This window comes from Myotis daubentonii, chromosome 1 (assembly GCF_963259705.1).
Source record: "Myotis daubentonii chromosome 1, mMyoDau2.1, whole genome shotgun sequence".
NCBI lineage: Eukaryota > Metazoa > Chordata > Mammalia > Chiroptera > Vespertilionidae > Myotis > Myotis daubentonii.
Window position 1 is genome coordinate 207427056 of NC_081840.1, and position 16166 is coordinate 207443221.

Genomic DNA, 16166 nt, shown 5'->3' on the forward strand with positions numbered 1-16166 from the left:
CTTACGGAAAAGTAAGGCCCAGAAAACTCTCACTTGCTCAAGTTCATGCAGTTACTATCAATGTCTCAATGAATATCAAAATAATTCGGTCCCCTAGAACCACGAGGTTTTTTACAACCACTTGTCCACATTCCTTATTTGAGTGTGTCTCTCTTTTTGCCTTGGTTGCCAGGAGACTCAGCGTTAAGTTGTATCTCAGTTGATGCTTCCCTTAGCTCAACTTTTCTGATACGCATATTCTCTACCACCATAGACCATCTTTTTCTACTCCTGTCTTTGCATTAATCTTTGAAAATTACAACAGTGCTTTATTATTATAAGCTGCCTATTTCTACCTGGAAGTAGGTGATGTGTATTAGAATGCTTCCTGGAACATAAATGGTGTTCAGAAACTAACCTGAGAAATCAGACATCTCCTTCGCCCCTCTCTGCCGTCTACTCCCCACATCCCCACACCAACAAAAACATTTAAAACTGTTCCAATTATGCACCTGGAGTCTATCTTCACAACCTTGTTGTCACTGGACCTCCAGGGGTCTGTCCCCTCTTTGTCTACAGTGAGGATAAAAATCTGACGGATAAAGAAAAAGTAAGGGTTTTGCCTGGAGGGAAGTCATGAGACGCCAAGGCTCCTGATCACTCCCTCTCTGGGGTCCTAGGTAGGAGCCATTAAGCGGAACTGGCTCTGAACACATATCTGTTGTCTGACAAAGAGTTGGAAGGGGAGGTAACTTAAGAAGCAACGATGGTTTAAATCACAGAGGCCTCAGGGTTAACTTGTTACTGCAGCATAACTTCGTCTATCTTGACTTATTACAAGAGTGATTCTAACTCGTTTGGGTAGAGAAGACCATTCTGAGAATCTCATAAAAACGAGGGACTCTGTCCCTAGATGAGCATGGACTCAGGATTTCCCAGGAAATTTCAGGGACTTCTTGAATCCCCTAAAGCTTGTCCATGGTCCCCATGTTAGGAACTCCTAGTCAGGAACCTTATTCTCTGCTCAGAATCACCTTTTCCCTGCCAGCTTGTCTCACACTTTGTTTCTTCTTCTTACAGCACTTGTTGGCTGCATTGACAGGCTTTGGAGTAAAATATACTGGTACTGCTGTAAAATGTTAAATGAATTGCTCAAACTATTAGTCTGGAAAGAGAGTATTAGAAAAGCAAACAGATGAGCCTGTTCCCAAAGTGAAAATTCCACTCGTAAAAAAGCATTGTGCTACGATCATTATTGAGGCAAAGCAGCTTCACTCCCCAAAATACCCTAACCATTAATGCGTGTACTTCTCAAAACTATGCCAAGCCTTAATCCGAGGGGTGCTTTAATATTAAAAACTTCATGGTGTAACTTCCCTGGCCAGATGCATAATTTGGAACAACTGCTTAGCTGGTTATAGTGTCTCCCTTCCTCTCTCTAAAATCAATTTAAATTTTTGTTTAAAAATGTTATGGTATACTAATAAAAATATGTACAGGGAACATTTTTTAAAAACATATTTTATTGATTTTTTTTTACAGAGAGGAAGGGAGAGGGACAAAGAGTTAGAAACATCGATGTGCCCACAACCAAAGTACATGCCCTTGATTGGAATCAAACCTGGGACCCTTCAGTCTGCAGGCCGACGCTCTATCCACTGAGCCAAACCGGTCAGGGCTATACAGGGAACATTTTTAAGGACAATTATTCCGTGCTGGAAACAGTCCTTCCCGTTTTGTTAGACAGACAAGCCTGCCCATTTATTTCACAGGCAGGACACCCGCAGACTGAGCCACCCACGCCATTCCCTGCGCGTTCCTGCCCTCCCCGCCCTCCCCGTGCTCTAATCAGAAAAGCAAGGGGAATTGTTTGAGTGCCTTTACTGTGTGCGGTGGTATCTGCCCAGCACGCAGATGTTTCGATTGCCTAGGTACTAAGTGCCTTGCTGTGGAAGTACTTGGGGAGAATATTGAAAATCTGGCCACTTAAAGTTGCTCCTAAAATGAAGCCACTTTTACGAACAAGTAACCAGATAAGGACCCAATGCTTTTGCCAAGTACCTTTAAAATCATTGTTTCTTCTCTCTTCCTGTTCTGGTTCTTACCCAGCAACTAACAAAAATCAACTTTAGTTCCATCTCCCTTTTGAACTGTCAAAGCTAACCACCCATTTTATTTTATACTAGGGGCCCGGTGCATGAAATTCGTGCACTGGGTGTGTGTGTGGGGGAGTGTCCCTCAGCCTAGCCTGCCCCCTCTCACATACTGGGAAGCCCTCAGGCGTTGACCCCCATCACCCTCCAATCGCAGGATCGGCCCCTTGCCCAGGCCTGACGCCTCTGGCCTAGGCCTCCGGCCCGGGCAGCGGGGACCTGCAGTGGCAGCGGGGGGGGGGGGGGGGGGGGCGCGATCGTGCGGGCTCCGCCCCTGCCCCTGCAGGAAGCCTCTGGCCTAGGCGTCCGGCCCAGGCAGCAGGGACCCACAGCTGCAGCGGCCCTGCGATCGTGGGCTTCGCTTTAGGCCCAGGCAAGGACCCCTAGCTCCTGGGACTGCCAGCTTCAACCGTGCCCAGCTCCCATCGCTGGCTCCACCCCTACTTCCTGCTATCACTGGCCAGGGCGGCAAAGGCGCCTGATTCTCCGATCATGGCCGGGGGGCAGGGCCGCCTTTGCCCTGCCCCCCAGCTCTTAGCTCCCCCCTGGGTTTCCCATCACTGTCAGTGGCAGGGGGCTTCTTCCTGCTTTCCCTTTCGCCTCCCTGCATTGTGCCTACATATGCAAATTAGCCGCCATCTTGTTGGCAGTTAACTGCCAATCTTAGTTGGCAGTTAATTTGCATATAGCCCTGATTAGCCAATGAAAAGGGTATCGTCGTACGCCAATTACCATTTTTCTCTTTTATTAGTATAGATTTCTCTTCTTTTTCCTTAAAAAAATTTTGTAATTTTACCAATTTGAGAGAGAGAGACAGAGAGAGAAACATCGATCTTTGTTGTCCCACTTATTCCTTAGCTGGTTCTTGTTTGTGCCTTGACTGGGCATCAAACCCACAACCTTGGCATATCAAGATGATGCTCTAACCAACTGAGCCACCCAGCGAGGGCCTTTTTTTTAAACGTTTATTGAGTGGTTAGGAGATGCGAGGCATGATGTGAGTGGTCAGTCCTGGGCCCTGCCTTTGGCTCTCCAGTTTCCTATCTCCTAGGAAAAGACGTGATATGGAGAAAGAGCGTTGCGATCCTTTTCAGGAAGACACTGGGGCACCTTTCATACCAGCTGAGCTGTCACTGGGCTCCATCCAAACAGTGGGCCCTGGTTGGAGAGAATCAGAAATAGCCCCTCCAAGAGCTGACAGTTTTGAGAAAGAGCAGTGGGCTCCTGCAGGTACCATGCCTGGCTCAGTTTCTCCCAGGACACAGTCTGTAATGAAAACATGGATCTGGGTGGGTCCCCTATACTTCTTAGGTCACATAGGTTACAGCTTACCTTGCAGCTTTTTAAAAATCGTCCACACCCATTTTTAAATGGGGTGCCAAAAGTGAGGAGTTTTCTCCCGGAGTCCCATGGTTAAAGCCGGTGTTATAGCCCAAAATCCCTAGTTAAATCTTTATTCCTAAAAACCATCATTCTTTTAGTAGAGTAGAAAGGATGAGTAACTTTCCAAATAATTGCAGGCGACAGTCCTTCCTACTCAAGAGAGTACGCTAGAAATGCCTTGTGAAAAAGAAATCGCTTGGGCCCAAACGTGCGGAAGTGGAAAGATTGTTTTATTACTAAACTGTATTCCTTATTGTCAGCGTTGGGCTTGGTGGTTTTGTGATAGTTTCAAAGTCTTTAACATGTTTGGTAAAGGAAGAAAATGGCTCTTCCCGCTGAAATTGTGGGTAGGCACAGGCATAACCTGGAAATCTGAAAGGAAAACAGGCAACATTACCACAGTGATAATCCCCAGGGGACTCCAGAGTGGTTCCACGAGTTCTCCTCCAGTTGCTCCCAGTAGGTCCTCCTGTTATCTGTCACGGCATTCTGTTGCTTTCATAGCACTAAGACAATATTATCATTAAATGTGTATGCCTCGTGATACTTTGAGCCCTGTGATGTCAGGGGACAATTTTTTTCACCTTTTTATATCTTTCCTATTTTTCTGAACTTTATTTTTGAAATAGTTTACATTCAGGATTATTTTGTACTAGTGGCCCGGTGCACAAATTTTTGCACATTGAAAGGAAATTAATTAGAAGGAATATTTTAATATTGCTATTCGCCCTTCCTCTATAATAGAAGTGTCAACCAAATTCACGATCGACAATGACAGATGGAAACACACGCATGCGATTGGCGCCAGTGAGAGCTTTATATATATCTCGCATGTGTGAGTTAACCTAGCCTTTTATAAATACAGAATAAACTTGCTTAATTAGACCTGCTTTCTGATTTAGCTAAACTTTTTCCAGCCCAGTGAAGCACCCCAACTTCTCTTTCAGGTAATTGTCAGCAATACAGCAGTAAGTATCAACACGAAGTAGATTATTATTGTAGATCATGCAGGGAGAACAAAGGGTAAAATATTTAACTGCAGCAATGTTTTACTATATTATATTTACTATTCAAAGCCCTGGCCAGGTAGCTCAGTTGGTTAGAGCATTGTCCTCGTATGCCAAGTTTTCAGGTTTGATCCCTCGTCAGGACAGATATAAGAATGAATCAATGAATGTATAAATAAGTGGAACAACAAATTGATGTTTCTCTCTCCCCCCCTCCCTCCCACTCTTTAATTAAAGCTAACATCTTGCTATTTTTTATTTTTTCTCATGTTTCCTGTGTTCCTTGTTTGCTGCCTTGTTTTGGATTAGTTGAGTATTGATTCCATTGTATCTCCACTGTTGGCTTAGTAGCTACTCCTCTTTGTATGTGTGCATGTGTGTTGTAGAGGTTGCTCTACGATTTACAATTGTTCGTCTTTAACATATCACAGTCTGCCTTGAAATGAAGTCACATCACTTCATGAGTAGTGTAAGAATCTTACAACAGTGCACTTCCATTTCTCCCTTCCTGTCCTTGGTGCTATTGCTATCATATATTTTAATTCTACATTTTATGGTTTTTTAATTCAATTCTGTTTTGGTTGGAGAACATATTTTGTGTGATTTAAATCTTTTAAACTTTAATGATACATGTTTTATGGCCAAGCATATGGTCTTTATTGGTAAATATTTTGAGTGCCCTTCAAAAGAATGTGCATTTCTGCACTAGCTGATTTGGCTCAGTGGATGGAGTGTTGGTCCGTGGAATGAAGGGTCCCAGGTTCGGTTCCAGTCAAGGGCACTTACCTCAGTTGCCGGCTCGGTCCTGGCCCTAGTGGGGGTGCGTGCTGGAGGCAACCAATCGCTGTCTCTCTCACCTCGATGTTTCTCTCTGTCTCTCCCCCTCCCTTCCACTCTATCTAAAAATAATCAATGGAAAATATCATCAGATGAGGATTACAAAAAAAAGTGCATTTTTGTTTGGGGGTGGAATATCTATCCATATGAAATAGGTCTAATTAGTTGATATCTTCTTCATAATCTACATTCCTACTGATTTTTCAGTCCATTTCTATTGATCATTGTGGGAGGGCTGTTATGTAGATTTATCTATTTCTCCTTTCAGTTCTGTCAACTTTTGCTCCATGTATTTTGAAGCTCTGTTATTTTATTTATTCATTCATTTATTTATTTATTTATTTATTTATTTATTTATTTATTTTTATTGATTTCAGGGGGGGTGGAGAAATGGAAACATCAATAATGAGAATCATTCATTGGCCACCTCCCACACACCCCAGAGTGGGGATCGAGCCCACAACCCAGGCATATCCTGGACCTGGAGTCGAACCTCAACCTCTTGGTTCATAGGTTGGCGCTCAACCACTGAGCCACAAATTTATTTATTTGTTTTTAAATAAATAAATCAGTCTTAGGATAGTTTTGACCTCTTGAAGAATTAGCCCCTTTATCATTATGCAATGGCATTTTTTATCCCTGGTACTACTTTTCATTCTGAAACCTACTCTGTCTGCTATTAATATATCTATTCCAACTTTCTTCTGAGTGGTGTTGGTACGGTATATCTCATTCCATGCTATCATGCTTGATCTATGTGAATCTTTATCATCACAGTGGATTTCTTATAGGCATCCTATAGTTGGTTCTTGCTCTTTTTATCTAACCTGACAACCTCTGCCTTTTAATTGCAGTGTTTAGACCATTTTACATAGTTTATTTTAAATCTACCATATTGCTATGTGTTTTCTAGTCCCATTTCTTATTCCTTTTTACTCTTTTTTGGCCTTGTTTTAGGTTGTATATTTTTATGATCCAATTTTATGTCTTGTAGGCTTATTGTATCTCTTTTCTTTTTTTCTTTTTTTTTTTTTTTTTCTTGTTTCTAGGGTTTGCTTTACTGGTTAAAATATATATCTTCAACTTTTCACAATCTGCCCTCAAGCAATATCATACCCCTGCAGATATAAGAACCTAATAACAGCATAGTATTTTTTCTCTGCTAGTGTCTGTGCTATTGTTGTATACATTTCAGTTCTACATTTAAAATATACCACATAATATACTATATGATTTTTTGCATTAAACAGTAAATCATCCATTTTATCCTTTTTAGTTTTATTCATTTGTTTGGATATTGTCAGTCTTTTTTATTGAATTTATTGAGGTGACATTTGTTTGCAGAACCATACAGCTTTCACGTGTACAACTCAATAAAACATCATCTGCACACTGCATCATGTGCCCATCACCCCAAGCAAATTCTCTTTCCATCCCCATGTTCCCCCACTTTGCCCACTTCCTCCTACCCCCTGACTATCAACCACTGTTGCCTGTGTTCTGTGGGTTATGTATATATGTTCTTTGGCTAATTCCTTAACTATCCATTGTCTTAAAAACAAGAAAACATTTTTATATTTAATCACTTACTTCAGAGCTTTTCATTCCTTTGTGTAGGTCCAGATTTTTATCTGATTTCATTTTCCTTCTGCCTAAAGAACTTGCTTTAATGCCTCTTGTAGTCGAGGCCTCCCAGTGATTAATTCTTCCGTTTCACAATGTCAGAAAAATTCTTTATTTCACCTTCACTTTTGTGAGATATTTTCACTGAGATATTTTGTGAGATATTTTCACCTATAAAATTCTAGGTTGAGCATTTTTCTCTTTTAGCACTTTAAGATGCCAGTTCATTTTCTTCTGGTTTGCATAGTTTCTAATGTTACGTTTCCTATATTTCTTATCTAAGTATCTTTAACTATATGTCCCTTTGTAACTATATGTCCTTTTTTTCTCTGACTGCTGTAGATTATCACATCTTCAGATTTGACTGTGATGTACCTTGGTATGGCTTTCTTTATATTTATTTATTTATATTTCTGCTTGAAAGGTGTTGAACTTCTTGGATCTGTGGGTTTATCTTTTTAATTATATTGGGAAATTTTTTCACTCATTTCTTCAAATATATTTTCTGTCCTTACTGCTCTCTCCTCTCCTTCTGGCACTCTAATTGCATGTTCTGGGAAACAGAATAATGACTCCTCAAAGGCACCTGTGCCCTAACCCCCAGAATCTGTGAATATGACAGGTCACATGGCAAAGGGGACCTTAAAACAGGGAGATTACCCGGGATTATCTGGGTGGGCCAGTATAATCACAAGGGTTATTAAAAGTGAGAGAAAGAAGCATATGAGGAAGTCAGAGTGATGAATGTGAGGACCTGACTCACTGTTGCTGGTGTTGAGAGAGATGGAGGAAGCCTCGAGCCAGATGCAGTGTCCTCTAGCAGCTGGAAGAGGATTCTTCTCTGGGGCCTCCAGAATGAAATCATCCCCCTTACCACTGTGAGGCCCTCGTTGAACAGAGTCTTCAGAATTATAAGGTAATGCATTTGTGTTGTCTCAAGCCATCAATGTGTGTTAAGCTGTTATAATAGAATTGCAAACGAATACACACATATATTAGACTGCGTGATATTGTCTCACAGGTCACATGGACTCTTTTTTTTCTGCTTGCACTTTATTTTGGATAGTGTTTGTTGCTTGAAGTTCATTAACTCTGTCTTTCTCAGTGCCCAATCTGCTACTAATCCCATCTAATGTATTTTTCTTTTCAAATATGATATTACTTATTTCTTGAAGTTTCCATCTGTTACAAATATATATGAATATATGAATATATATATGAATATATATATATGAATATATATATATATATTCATTCACATCTGTCCTTATTATGTTCATATTGTCAACATAAAGAAGCATACAAACCTGTAGAGAATTTTTATGAGTGTATTTGAGCCAAACTGATGACATATGCCAGGGAGCAAGATTCAAAGGCTCCAGAGAATAACAGTTTTGCAGTTTCTTTTATGCATCTAAAATTAAAGAGCGAATGTAAGGAAGATTGCATGAGGGTGGGAGAAAGCAAGGCAGGGATCAGATCACCGGCTACTTAAGATTCTAAACTCCTTTGAGGAAGGTCGAGCTTTAGAAGGGGGTGTTAACCCAGATGCACAGAAACAATGGCCAGGGCGTGCTTACGACAGAGAAGCCTTTAAGTAAAGCAGTTACATGCCTGGGGCGTGACTACCCTCTATGACCTGCCCAGTTAGGAATTTAAGATCAGGTGCCCTGTGAGGTTACTTCCCATAGAACCCCTTTTCACCCACAGGGTTTTCATTTATGATCCCGAGCAAATCTATATTTATATACCTGTATTTAACTTCCTGTCAGCTGATCTCTTCATCTCTATCCTTTCTGGGTCTGTATCTATTGATTGCTTTTTCTCCCAGTTAAGGGTCGTTGCTGGGAGCCGGTCCATCCTTGCTGTTTCAAGGGACCTGGCATATATGGCATACTGTTCTTAATATGTTTGCTCACCTTCTTGGCACTATGTGTTTTAACCAAGGTCTCTGAGAAAGGTTGTTTCCCCAGGTAGGGATTTTCCCCTGAAGTTAGGGAGGGAATAAAACCCCTCAACTAAGTGCCAGGCGGCTAATTAATCATTTTAACTACGAACAATCATGCTTAAGCTGCATAATCTTTACTCCCTGGAATGGAGATAAGAAACGCCCTAACCTTTGTAATAGAGATTGATAGGATTGAATCAACTGGTATAAATACAGATGTAACAAGACAGAAAGAGACGGAACTTAGAAGAGAACCAAGAAGACAGAACCTACACAGAACCTACAGACAGAAGAACTTCGCAGGAGAGAACATGGCAAAAGATCCTGGACTGAACCTGACTACAGAAATTGGCAAGAGAACCTGACTAGAACCTGGTGACTGAACCTGGCTGGAGAACCTGGACAGAACCTGGCTGGAGAACCTAGCAAGAGAATATGGACACAGAACCTGGCTGGAGATCCTAAGCAGAACCTCTCTGGAGATCCAGACCAGAACTTGGCTGGAGATCCTGGCTGGAGATCCTGGCTAGGCTGCTGATCAACTGAACGCTGTCTCCGTGTCATTCCTTCTTCGCCGACTCCGTCTACACCTTTGGGGACCCCTGGACCTGCTGGGGTTGGACCCCGGTGTATAGTTCTGTCTCTTTCTGTCTTGTTACATCTGTATTTATACCAGTTGATTCAATCCTATCAATCTCTATTACAAAGGTTAGGGCGTTTCTTATCTCCATTCCAGGGAGTAAAGATTATGCAGCTTAAGCATGATTGTTCGTAGTTAAAATGATTAATTAGCCACCTGGCACTTAGTTGAGGGGTTTTATTCCCTCCCTAACTTCAGGGGAAAATCCCTACCTGGGGAAACAACCTTTCTCAAAGACCTTGGTTAAAACACATAGTGCCAAGAAGGTGAGCCAACATATTAAGAACAGTATGCCATATATGCCAGGTCCCTTGAAACAGCAAGCATGGACCGGCTCCCGGCAGGTCGTCTTTTCCTGCTGGGAATTATTGATCAGATGCTAAATATTGTGGATCCTAGGTTGTTGACCGATGGATTTTGTTGTATTATCTTACGAAGTGTTGATTTTGTTCTAGGATAGAATACTTGCAGGTCAGTTTGCTTCTTTTGAGGTTTGCATTTATGCTTTGTAGGGTGGGTCAGAGAAGCCTTTACTAACTTAACCTCACTAGGGTGTGACCCTGCCAAAGACTCTACCAAATGTTCTGCATATAAGGTTTCTCTCCCTTCTGGCTGATGGGAAAACAAACTATTCCCAGCTTTGTGTGAGCTCTGGGAATTGTTAGACCTACTGACTTCCTAGTTTTCCCAGTTTTGAGGCATTTCTATGCACTGATCGGTACTTAACCACACTCAAGGGAATGTCTTTACAGATATGCCGAGCTTTCTCTCAGTGTACTTCCCTTCTCTCTTATACTATGCTCAACAAATTCTGTCTTCCTTGAACTCCAGTTCCACCTCAGAGATCTCCAGGCCGTTTGGGTTATCTTCATCTGTGCTGCAGCCTAGAAACTGCTCGAGGCAGTAAGCTGGGGCAATAGTCAAGGCCACTTCTATTTGAATTACCTTCGAGAATGATAGTGATAATATCAGTCTCTTACTAGGCATGAAACAGGATAGTATTTTACATCTGGCGTCTTATTTAATCCATCTGGGGTTGGGTGATTCTGTTCTCTCCATTTAAGAAAACTGAAGCTGGGGTAAAGCAGGCCAGGTACAGAAGGTCAGCAGGGTGGGAAGCCCAGGTGCCCAGCAAAGGACAGTTGCTGGGTGGAACCTCACCCCCAGCGTGGCTTTTCCTCCCCTAGCATATCCCTGGTCTTGCGGTTTGGGCCCCTGCCTTTACTCCCTAGAGACAAGATTTAGGCCACAGTTGTATTTCAGCTCTACGTCCCAAAAGGCAACAAAACCAGACTAGTGACCCCCTGGCTGACCTCAGGACCAGCTGCACTGAATAATGACCCCTTGCCCTGGTGCCGGTCAGTCAGTCAGTGGAGACCACAACCCTGAAAGGACACACCTGGAAAACTGCTGAACATTCTATTAAGATCAGCGGTTCTCAACCTGTGGGTCGCGACCCCTTTGGGGGTCGAACGACCCTTTCACAGGGGTCGCCTAAGACCATCGGAAAACACATATATAATTACATATTGTTTTTGTGATTAATCACTATGCTTTAATTATGTTCAATTTGTAACAATGAAATTGGGGGTCACCACAACACGAGGAATTGTATTAAAGGGTCGCGGCATTAGGAAGGTTGAGACCCACGGGTTAAGATCTTCCCCTGGGACCTCTCCTAAAAACTCTACCTTACAACCATTGGGACAGAGGACCCAGCGCTCTCTCCCTCCTGGGTCCTCTCTTGTTTCCTTCCCCCGAGTCTTTTCCATTTCCTTCCCCTCCCCTAAGGCAGGTTACCATTACCTTCCTCACTCCCAAGCAACTAGGGCCCTTCCTTTAATTCTATAACTTGTTTCCTAAGCCCATTTCTTCTAGAAATTATTTTTCCTATCTCTGTGATTTTATAAATAAACTGGATGCCTAATGCACGAAATTCGTGCAAGGGGCTCAGCCCTCGCAGCCCTGGCTTCGTCTGGAAGGTCGTCCGGAAGGACTTCCGGAGGTCATTCAGCTGTTCGGACTAGAGGCCCGGTGCATGGGCTCGTGCACCGGTGGGTCCCTCGGCCTGGCCTGTGGGGATCAGTGGACCTCCATGCCGCTGCAGCCCGACCTTATCTGCCAGCTCATCAGGCCCCAGCCGCTCCCTTTCCATGTCAATCCCACACAGCACAAAGTAATGAGGGAAGCAGCAGGTGGCCGGGGAGGAGCCCGGGCCGGGGCTGGGTGCCGCACTGCTTCCACTCATCCTGGCCCACTATGCCTACCGCCACTTGGGCACATGGGGAGTGTCCACAGGAGAGGTTTGTACCCCTGCAGCTGCACTCGCCAGCTGTGAGCCTGGTGTCTGGTGCCATCTGTCAGCTGAGCGGCGCTCCTGCTATGGGAGCACACTGACCTCTAGGGGGCAGCTCCTGCATTGAGCGTCTGCCCCCTGGTGGTCAGTGTGCATCATAGCTACCAGCCGGTTGTCCAGTCGTCCGGTCACTAGGCTTTTATACTAGTACTAGAGGCCCGGTGCACAGATTCATGCATGAGTGGGGTTCCTTAGCCTGGCCTGCACCCTCTCACAATCCAGGACTGGGCCAAAACTGGCAGTCCGACATCCCCCCGAGGGGTGTAGCAGTGCTGAAGCAGCAGGCAGCTGGGGAGGAGCCCCAGCCAGGGCCAGGCGCAACTCTGCTGCCACTCATCCCGGCCCCACTGCGCCTGCCACCACAGCTGTGCTTGCCAGCCATGAGCCTGGCTTCTGGCTGAGTGGCGCTTCCACTGTGGGAGCGCACTGACCACCAGGGGTCAGTTCCTGCATTGAGGGACTGCCCCCTGGTGGTTAGTGTAAGTCATAGTGACCAGTCAACTGGTCATTCTGGTCGTTCGGTCATAATGGTCGGTTAGGCTTTTATATATAGAAATGTTCTCTTATAGTTTGGGTCTTGGCTCTGAATTCTTTCCTAGCCAGAACCCATGTACCGAGGTTGCTGATCCCAGGTGCCTTTTGTCTACAACAAAAGGACAGGAACTTATTTTAACAATGTTCATAGAATGGTTAGGTCTCCTCCTAAAAAATGAATTGATGATTCACAAACACAAAATAGATTTTGTTATAGTGTTCCTTTTTTCCAATCAATAACCCAGCTTACCCATCCACCATCTTCATCAGTCTTGGGTCTAATTAGGTTTGACTGCTTCCTAAAAATCAAATTTATCCTCAACAGATGAAATAGTGACATTCCGTCAAACCTGTTTTTACAAATAGGTCACGTATACTCTAGTTAACTCCCAAGCAGGCGTTCCAAACATATCCTGAGGAGGGCAGCATTGTTAGAATAAGAGTTGAACTTTAATGTCTACTAAAAATACTATTGACATTATTTTATGGTCATACTTTGGGTACAATTCCAAATTTAGACACCCCCCAATTAATTAGGTAGAAAATATTCTTTTATAAGAGAATTTATAGTGATCTTTCTTTAAATATTACAACCCTAATAACTACTATCATGTCTTAATGTAGCCATGCCTGGCCAGTATGACTCAGTGACTGAGTGTTGACCTATGCACAAATAAGTGGAACAACAGTTGATATTTCTCTCTCTCTCTCTCTCTCTCTCTCTCTCTCTCTCAACAAAAAAATCAATAAATATATTTTGTAAAAAAGAAAGTTTTTAAGAGAATAGATCTTAAAAGAGGAACATTTTGTAACTAAGTATGGTGACAGGCCTCATCACAAGAGGAACATTTTGTAACTAAGTATGGTGACAGGCCTTAACTAGACTTATTGTGGCCATCATTTTGTAATATATGCAAATATTAAACCATTACGCTGTACCCCTGAAACTATTATAATGTTGTATGTCCGTTATACCTCAAAAAAAATAAATGAAGTAAATAACTAATAAGGAAAATTGAATTCCTTTCATCTGAAAACACTGCCAAGCTTTGAGAGGTGGTCCTGTTGCAACACTAGGCCTGTCTTCAGGACACAGCAAGGCCTCAGAGAAGTGACGGTAGCTGAGACCCTCTCCCTGAGGAACGCCAGGGCTGGGCAGAAGAGAAGTCCCATGGAGCAAATGAGGTGGAAACGACTATGACATATACTTCTTTCCTTCTGGAGGTCCAGACTTTTTTACATTTAGAAGAAACAGAAATTCTATATCAAATATACACTGCCCATAAAATGTTAATTTGCTTCAATCTGAGTTTAACAGCCACCTCTCCTTTCATCTCTTACTAAATCATCTAAGGCTATACCTAGAATTCAATAAGAAAAATTACAATAAAAATGGGTTTTAGAGTTTTCTCAGGTTTATTTAATATCTCTACTGAGAATGGGTAACCCACAATTCAGAACTGCAGCAGGAAACAATATCTTGAAGCTACACTTAGGAGGAAACACATTAGATACACAGAACCACAAGAGACAGTATATACACCATTTCAAAACAGGCGCGAGACTCTTATCCATTATGATTCTCCAGATCCTGCAGAAATGTAGCAAAGTGGAATTCACTCAGTACTGAAGGCTATAGACCATCCGTATCAACTCAGGGAATGAAGATGCACGCTGAAATTCTTGTTAGAATAAGACTGGGTTAGCCTGATTGGACATACTATCCATTGAAGAGCAATGGACATATTCTGCACATATCTGTCCCTCGTCTAGAACACGCTCCACCCCCACTCTCTGTGTGCCTGGCCTTGAAGGGCACTTCCTGGAGGAGGCTTTCCTACCCACGCTGCCCAGGTAGTTACGGGGTTGTGCAGAGCCTAGTGACACAAGGCACTCAAAAAATATTTGTTGAGTGAATGTAATGATTAAAGGCTCAGTTTTTAAATTTCATTTTTCAGTCTTCTCTGACACTGTTTTTCAATGACCAGTAGTGAGATCTGAGAGTATATAAACAGAGTTAAGCACACCACCACGTTGAGTTCTAACAGTATATGCCCCTATCACTGGGGGTGGAAATCCCTATGGGAAACTTTTGAAATCTCATGATGTTAAATTTAACCCAAGTTAAAAACAAGAAACCAGCTATCTTCTGTCTTTTCCCTTTAAAATTTTTGGTTCTTGCCTCCTTTTGAAAGGAGGCATTACAAATAAAATTCTAATTCAAGGATTCTCACACTTTAGTTTGACATGAAATGTTTTTTAAAATATTTTTATTGATTTCAGAGAGGAAGGGAAAGGGAGAGATAGAAACATCAATGATGAGAGAGAATCATTGATCGGCTGCCTCCTGCACGCCCCACACTAGGGATGGAGCCCACAACCCAGGCCTGTGCTCTGACCGGGAATCGAACCGTGACCTCCTGGCTCATAGGTCAACGCTCAACCACTGAGCCCCGCCCGCTGGGCTTATTCATCCTTTCAAATTAAATTTTCTTTATTAATTTTTAGAGAGAGAGAAACATTGATTTGTTGTTCCATTATTATGCATTCATTGGTTGATTCTTGTATGTGTCCTGAACGGGATTGAACCCGTAACCTTGGCATATCGAGAGGATGCATTAACCAACTGAGCTACCCCGCCGGGGCTGTTCACACTTTTAACTATCTTTTTATTACAAAAGACAAGCTCATTGTAGGAAATCTGTAAATAACAAGAGAAAAAAAATATTCATTTTTTTAGCATTGTTAATATTTATTTAGTGTACTCCATTCAGTCCTTTTTCTATGTGTACAAAATGGAAATTATTCTCAATATAGCCATGCATCCTGTTCTTATTTTCCCCCTAAAGAGTCTTACGTGTTTTCTAAAATTAATAAAACTAATAGTTACTCATAAAAATGTTTTTAGAGTGCACAATAAAAAGAAAAGGACATCTCCCACCCCAAACCCAAATGTAGCAGTAACAACTTGAAGTGCTAGGTGTGTATTCCTTTTTTACTATTATAAGCATTTTGCCATATTATTAAATATTCTGCACAAAATGCTTCCAAAGTCTGCATTATATTCTACTTAAAAGTATGCCATACTTCTTTAACCATTTTCCCAGTTTTTCCTACAGAAGCAACTCTATTTCTTTAGAGTGTATTCCTAGAAGTGGAATGACTAGGTCAAAAGATAGGAACATTTTCCAGACCCTTGACGCCTACTACACAAGTACCCTCCAGATAGGTGGCCCCAGTTCACACTCCACCAGCAGCACATCAGCATGCCTGTCTCACAAACTTGGTCTAAGTCTTTTTGATCTTTATACCCCTAGAGACTAGGATCATACATGAAACACTCACTTATTCAACAAATAATTACTGAATGCCTACTATGTGTCAGATGCCATTCTAGCTTCTAGAGACCCAGCTCTAATGGATATTGTGTTGTAGCAGAGATGGGGGAGAGTGAACAAGGGTAAAATTATAATATGTCAGGTAATAAGTGCTCTGGTCAAAATCAAATCAGGGAAAAATTAGAGGGAAGAGGGAGAAATACAGGGTTTGCCATTTTATAAGGGGCAGCAGAGAAAGGCCTCACTGACCAGGTGGCTTTGGAGCAGATATTTGAAGCAGCATGCTGTGCAGGTAGTGATGGGATGAATACTTCAGGCGCTGGAAAGGCCTGGAGTTGAGCACATGCTTAGGGTGTATGAAAAGCAGA